Source organism: Mobula birostris, chromosome 28, assembly GCF_030028105.1.
Source record: "Mobula birostris isolate sMobBir1 chromosome 28, sMobBir1.hap1, whole genome shotgun sequence".
Classification (NCBI taxonomy): Eukaryota; Metazoa; Chordata; class Chondrichthyes; order Myliobatiformes; family Myliobatidae; genus Mobula; species Mobula birostris.
In genome coordinates this window covers 36,285,754-36,293,311 of record NC_092397.1, presented here as the reverse complement: position 1 = coordinate 36,293,311, position 7,558 = coordinate 36,285,754, and the positions used below count along the sequence as shown (strand labels likewise).

Sequence of the window (7,558 nt, the reverse complement as noted above, 5' to 3'; positions counted from 1 at the left end):
GCTTGAACCACAGAAGTGTTCAGGTCCAAACCTTCCTGCATATCACAATTGAGCAGTTCAACACAGGTAATGGCTGATGGCCACAGTCATTCGGCCCCGAGTCTGCTCCACCATCCAGTGCGATCATACTTGATCCTTCTTTAGTTCTCTTCCCAAACACCATGATAATTTTTGTGGAATGAAACCAATTAGATTCCAGCAGAATGATCACGGAAAAGGAAACACATACCACATTCTGAAGGATAATTTCAATCTCGCTGTTATGACTATTGAATGGTTTCCTTGTGAAAAAAGATGGACGCTTGACCTCACAATCTACCCCGTTATGACACTTCACCTTATTGTTTACCCGCACTGTGCTTTCTCTGTCGCTGTTGCACTTTATTCTACATTTTATTGTTGATTTACCTTGTTCTCTGTCAATGCACTCTGTAATGATATGATGTCTATGAATAGTATGAAAGAGAAGCTTTTGTCACATATTGTATCTAGGTATGGCAGCAGAAAGGGAGCACGGACACAGAACACGGACACTAAACACGGGGACAAAAAGAGGCAGTTCCGAACTCAACGATAGATAGTTTCTTCTCTTGGCGCGGCAATGCTCCACTCTCACTCCGGCGGTTGAACTTGATGGGGATACTGACGAGGATGCAGGCGATGGTTTCAGGCAGGAAAGGAAGGGAACAGTCCAGCAAACAATCCCTGGTTTGCAGAGGTATTTACGTGCCAGACCGAAATGAGAATCGGTGGCTCAATTAAGGCACCCAACAGAACAAAGGAGAAAAGAGGAAAACCCGGAACAAGGATCGATAGATCGGACTGTAAACCGGAATGCGGACGTCACGGACCGGACCATGACAATGGGGAGTGTATTGATCCCGGGGTCGGAGAAAACAGGACTATTACTGAAGTAAAATCTGAAACTGCCGGAAATATTCCACAGCTCAGACAGCGTCTATGGAGGGAGAATCAGAGTTCACGTTTCAGGTCGGTGACTTTCACCCTGAGCTCTGGGCCTTTAGAGGAGAGAATCTCACTAAGTTGCAATCGTTCTTGGATACTTCCAATCAGTTGTCCTCGAGACTTTTCAGGTGTTAAATTAAGTGTCCTTGGACTTGTGACTTCAGGATGGCTTCTTGTAAGCTTTTCAAGAGTCAAGGGCTTTATATAGCTGGGCACAGATTCTTTACTGCCCTGCAGTGTATGTAAAATGGCAGTGCTAATCTCTCGGGCAACAGTTGGCCCAGATCCTTGCCCAGTGAATTTCCAACCGAGTTATTCTGAGCTATCAAAGACCTTATAAGTTCTGCTGCTTTGTCTCTTTTGTTAATAACGTTCCTAGTTTTGTTTAATCCTTCTGAGTCTGCTTGCTACAGCGCTTAGTTCCAAAGATCCAGTGTGACCTTCTTCCTCATCAACTCCCCTTGTAAGCTGCTCGAAAACTCTATTAGACTGGTTAAATGCAAGCTATTATGGACAAAGTCATGTTGACTGTCTCTAATCAGGCGCTGCCTATCCAAATATATACGTACTGTTTATGTCTGGTTCTCGAGAATATTTCAGTTATTTACCCGTTGCTAATTTCAGATTCAGCGGCTTGTAATTTCAAGGAACCTTTCTTAAACAACAGAGCAACAAACCTTCTGAACATCGCCCGTGGTTAAGGATATGTGAAATATATCTGCGATGGCCCCTGCTATTTCTGCACAAACCTTCAACAAGGACAAAGGGATACCTTACGAGGCCATGAAGTATTTACACCCCAATTTGCCCCCTGTTTTGCAATCAGAGTATTGCCCATAACCTCACTAATGTTTTATCTTAGTTATATAGATTGTGCGTCCGTTTCCTGAGAAAATTAAAGTAAAAAAAAAATATTTTAAGTTCTCCCTAATCTCCTTTAGCTTCATTTACAGATGACCACGCTGACCATCGTGAAGGCCAATGTTGTCCCTTGCTATCCTTTTGCTCTTAATATATCTGTAGAATCCCTTGGGATTCTCCTTCTAGTTGTCTGCCAAAGCAAACTTATACTTTCCTTTCCTCTCCTAATTTGCCCTTGAAGTGTTGTTTGCATTCTTTGCATGATTAAAGCATCATGGGTCCCTCGTCCCCGGTGTATCAAGGTACACACTCGTGCCCCAGTCTATCGCAGAGGGCGAAATCCTCAAAACTGTCAAAATACGTAAAAATATCATTCTCATTCCACCGCTGGCTATTAATATCACTTTCTGCAGAAAGAAGGAGCAGGTCGTTGTTCTCCATGGCCAGAGACACCGTGTCTGCATCTGTATCCCACAACCGAGTTAATCATGGGGTGATACATTCCCCAGTCTTTTGAACATGTTTGTCCCGTGTATCCGCCTTTTCCTCGCCTCGACGCCCCGGTCACTTTGTGTCGTCCCGTCGCCTCCCATAACTGAACAGGCTAACGCGCTTGAGAAGCGGAATCATCTGGGCCAGATGGGCTTCATTGCAGAGATATGAAAGAGGTAGCTGAACAGATGGTGCGCCTTTTCAAGAATCACTAGATTCAGAAATGTTTCCGGAAAGTGAAAAATTTAAGCTATCTCTCCAACTTTTGAAGAATGGAAGGGGGCAACAGCCATCTGGCCTGATTTCAGTGTTTAGCATGATGTTGGAATCCATTTGCATTACTTTACAAATAATATATTTTCTAATTAACTGATGTTTTGGTAAGGAGAAAATTCAGACATTAGGTACAAATGGAGTTAGGTGTCCTTGTGCAGGATTCCCCAAATGTTGACTTGCAGCTTGAGTTGGGAGTAAGGAGGCAAATACAATGTTCGCATTCAGTTTGAGAGGACACACGTACAGTGTAATCTCATTTTAGAAAGGCAGAGACGAGTCACGGTCACGTGATGGGTGGATTTATTCAGGAGTAACAAGTCGGCATGGTGCAGGGTTTAGCAGTAAATTTGAGTACGTTTCACAAAACAGGCGGGTTAAAAACATTTGTACACATTAGTCTCTGTACGGTGTGAGATTCTGGGTTTCATTTCGTACCTGTCAATCTCTGATGCAGGTGAAACTGGGGGTTCATTCTGTACCTGCCAGTCGCTGGTACAGTGTGAGAGTGTGGGGTTCATTCTGTACCCGTCAGTCTCTAGTACAGTGTGAGAGTGTGGGGTTCATTCTGTATCCGTCAGTCTCTGGTACAGTGTGAGATTATGGGGTTGTACCTCTTACTGTCTGGTACAGTGTTAGAGTGTGGGGTTCATTCTGTATCCATCAGTCTCTGGTACAGTGTGAGACTGGGGGTTCATTGTGTACCTGCCAGTCTCTGGTACAGTGTGAGACTGGGGGTTCATTGTGTACCTGTCAGTTTCTGGTATAGTACAGAGGTTTAGTCCACAGTTTACCTCGAAGTAATGTTAATTCAATTTCATTACTGCAGTTGATTAGTTTGATTAAATCTTCTTTGAACAATTGGACACAATGATCCACATGAATACAGTATCTCAGAATCAATGCTATCAGTCAATAACAGCATCAGACACAGGAGCAGTGTTATGTGACTGGGCCCATGGAGTCTGCTCCTCCATTCGATCGTGGCTGATTTATTATCCCTCCCAACCCTGTTCTCCTGCCGTCTTCCCATAATGTGTGACACTCTCAATATTTAAGAACTTACCTGCGTCCGCTTTAAATATACCTAATAACTTTACCTGCAGAGCCGTCCGCTTTTAATATACCAAATTACTTGGCTTCCTCAGCAATGAATGCAACAGATCCCTTTCTTCTAGGTCCGTAGATAATGCATTCCGTTCGTTGCAGTCCTCTGGCACACTCCTGTCCCAGAGAATAAAGCTGTGGGTCTGCGCCAATCTTTTCACCTCCTGCCCAACAGTGTGAAACAAGATCCGCGTCTCACCAAATGGATTCCTCTCCCTAAAGTTCAAAGTTGAAAGATTAAACTAAATTAATTACCGAAGTATATACTCGTAACCACATGAGCATCCACCGTAAATACAATGAAACACAAGAGAATCAATGAAAGACCGCACTGAAGAAAGACAGCAAACGAGCAATGTGCAAAAGACTATAAACTATGCAAATACGAGAAAGAACAAATGCGATATTAATAATAAATAAATAATCAATAAATGTCGAGAACATGAACAGACTTGAAAGTGAGTTTATGGGTTGTGGGTACAGTTCAGTGTTGGGTGAATGAAGTTATCCATTCTTCTTCAGGAGTCTGATGGTTGCGGGGTGATGGATCTGTTGATGTGTTACCTCCTTCCTGATGGAGCTGTGTGAAGAGAGTATGACCTGCATGGCCGCGGCCCTCTATTCCGTGTAGATGCGCTCAGCGGTGGGGAGGGGCATAACTGTGCTGGACTGGGCTCCATCCATTACGCTTTCTGGGCTTTTCTGTACAAGGACATTGGCGGTTCCATGCCAGGTCCTTTTGCCACCAGTCAATATACTCTCCGCCACACATCTATTGAAGTCTGTCAAACTTTTAGATGACATGTAGAGCGCTGCCGTGCCTTCTTTGTAACAGGAGTTATGTGCCGGGCCCAGGAGAGAGAATCTGAAATGATAACACTGAGGAAGTTATATTTCCCCCTTCATCCTTCCCTCGCTGCTGCTCTCTCGTCCCTCTCCATCCGCACTGCGCTCTCACTTGGCTTTTGGCATAGATTCCCTTCTCACTTCTTTCATTTGATTTCGTGAGCTGAGTTTATCAACTCACTCCTATAACGCTACTTCCTTCGGTGATAGCTTAACTACCTAAAAATGTTTCCAGTGCTTCTTAAGTTGTTGTCTTCCACAGCACCGTCTCTTCAAAGGCATAACACGCTGCCAGGATGTTATGACCATCGCGTATTTATTGATGTCCACATGCAACTAATATTGAGACAGTTCCTCTGAAGTATTTCCAGGACTTTTTTTTTCATATCCCCACTGTGTTTGTCACATTTACTCTTTCAGTTTTCTACCGTGAGTGTGCGTGAGTGTTCGTGTGGTGAGTGTTCGTGTGTGTGTGTGTGTGTGTGTGTGTGTGTGTGTGTTTGTCTCTGTGTCTGTTGTTTGTGTGGGTGTGAGATTCACCAGCGGATATAATTTCAATGTAATGTTTGGGAACTCATTCCCAGACCAGACAAACAACTCATATCAAGTGTCTGCCTCTGGGAGAGAAAGGGTAAATTTCCTTAATCAAAAAAGGTATTTTAATTATATTGTTTGTGGTTTGATTTGGTATGTGTTAACAGCTTTTATTGAATTAATCAATTCGAATTTTATTTTTACAACTAAGAACATTTCTCAGAATGTCTACTTAATCAAAGGTTTTGGGAGATGTTATAAGGAAGCAGATTCAGCGGTTTGGCAAGTGAGACAGAAGACACGGATCAACACACACAAGATGCTGGAGGGACAGGCAGCATCTATGGAAAAGAGAACAGTCGACGTTTCGGGCCGAGACCCTTCAGCAGGACTGAAGAAAATAAAGATGAGTAGTAGAGGGGGGAGGAAGGGGAAGTCATGTGATAGGTAAAACCGGGAGGGGCTGGGGTGGAGCAAACAGCTGGGAAGTTGTTTGGCGAAAGAGATACAGGACTGGAAAAGAGGGAGTCTGATAGGAGAGGACAGAAGACCATGCAAGAAAGGAAACGGAGGAGGAGCACCAGAGGGAGGCGATGGACAGGCAAGGAATTCAATCCCCGGCATCTCCAGGTTGGTGACTGTGAATTTAAAAATCGGTGGAAATCCCAGATGTTGAAATTCCGAGCAACACACACAAAATGCTGGAGTAACTCAGCAGGCCAGGGGATAAGCAACTGCCTGCCTGTCTTCACACCGTCCCACGTGGGAGAGTTAAAATCCGATCCTTACTGTTTCAGTTACAAAGCTGTGGTGGTGAAATGGAAAACCCGCCCCGCGTGGCAGGGAGGTGCGAAGCATCAGCGATACTCCACATCTCCCCATCTGTCACTCACTGGTCCGGCCGTGATGCTCTGAACATGACACCAACAGGTAATCCCGGTGGAGGAGTTGCTGCATTTGAGGTGAGTGCTTGCAGTACATCAACGTCGCGAGTTCCGCTTCACAAGGTGAACTGCGGTTTCAACACTGAAGGAACTCCGAGATTCATTCAATCATCAGGACAGGATTAGGAAGTTAATGGCACCTCGGCTGAAAACGTCGCTGTTTATTAAAAATGAGCCGACCAGTGGGATGAATTCTCCGTCTGTACAATTAAATAAAGTAAAACACATTTCACCGGCGAAATGTCGACTGTACCTCTTCCTAGAGATGCTGCCTGGCCTGCTGCATTCACCAGCAACGTTGATGTGTGTTACTTGAATTTCCAGCATCAGCAGAATTCCTCGTGTTCACGGGCGAAATATCGGGAACAAGGTGCAAGACGGGACAGAACATAAAAGGCACGAAGATAATAACTGGGTGGGCCAGAAAGTAGGGAAGCAAGGAAGAAAGGTGGGGAAAAAGAGAAAGAGAAGAAACAGGGAATAAACAAAGAAAATGAAGTACGTTTGATTATGAATACGGGAAGAAGACGGAATGGACCCAGACATATACGAACACAGACATATACAGACACAGAACGAGACCCAGACATGTACAGCCACAGGCTTAAACGCATACATACATACAGAAAACATCGCGCAACATTCACAGTTCAACATTTTTTAGTATTCCCTGTAGCAGAGTGGCGCAGCGGAAGCGTGCTGGGCCCATAACCCAGAGGTCGATGGATCGAAACCATCCTCTGCTATAATCTCTGTTGGCGGCAGCAGATATTCATCCTTGTGTTTTAAAACACATTAGATATGACACATTATACAACTATAAAAGGAAATCGCATCTCAATTGAGATTCGTCATTTATTCGTAATCATTTAATTCTCGTCTCTGTGGCGCAATCGGCGAGCGCGTTCGGCTGTTAACCGAAAGGTTGGTGGTTCGAGCCCACCCAGGGACGCTAGTACTCCAGTAGCTTTTTCTCTCTCTCTCGCTTTCTCGTACACGAGAAAATGTGCAGCAGCATCTATGGAATAAAGTACACGGTTGATGTTTCAGGCTGAAAACCTTCTTCAGGATCATGAAGCAGCCTGGCCTGCTGAGTTCCTCCAGCATTTTGTATGTGTTGCTTGGATTTCCATCATCTGCACATTTTCTCGTTTCTGATTCGACGAGTGCACGACGAAGTCTCTTCCATGGAATTGAATTGAATTGACTTTATTAATTACGTCCTTCAAATACATGAGGACTAAAAATCTTTACGTTACGTCTCCGTTTAAATGAGCAATGTGCAATTTATAGTAAATATGTAATAGATATTACTATATTTATTACAGTCAATATGACAGAAATACGATTGTATCAGCTTGAATTAATCAGTCTGATGGCCAGTGGAAGAAGCTGTCCCGGAGCCTGTTGGTCCTGGCTTTTATGCTGCGGTACTGTTTCCCGGATGGTAGCAGCTGGAACAGTTTGAGATTCGGGTCACTCGGGTCCTTAACGATCCTTCGGATCATTTTTACAAACCTGTCTCTGTAAATGTC

General features: G+C 44.2%; 1 non-coding gene across 1 annotated transcript; it reads left to right on the top strand.

The window, feature by feature from the left end:
• Positions 1 to 6,697: 6,697 nt before the first annotated feature.
• Positions 6,698 to 6,769, top strand: trnam-cau (transfer RNA methionine (anticodon CAU)). Its single transcript has one exon. It is a non-coding gene; the product is annotated as a tRNA-Met (tRNA).
• The last annotated feature ends 789 nt before the right edge of the window (positions 6,770 to 7,558 follow it).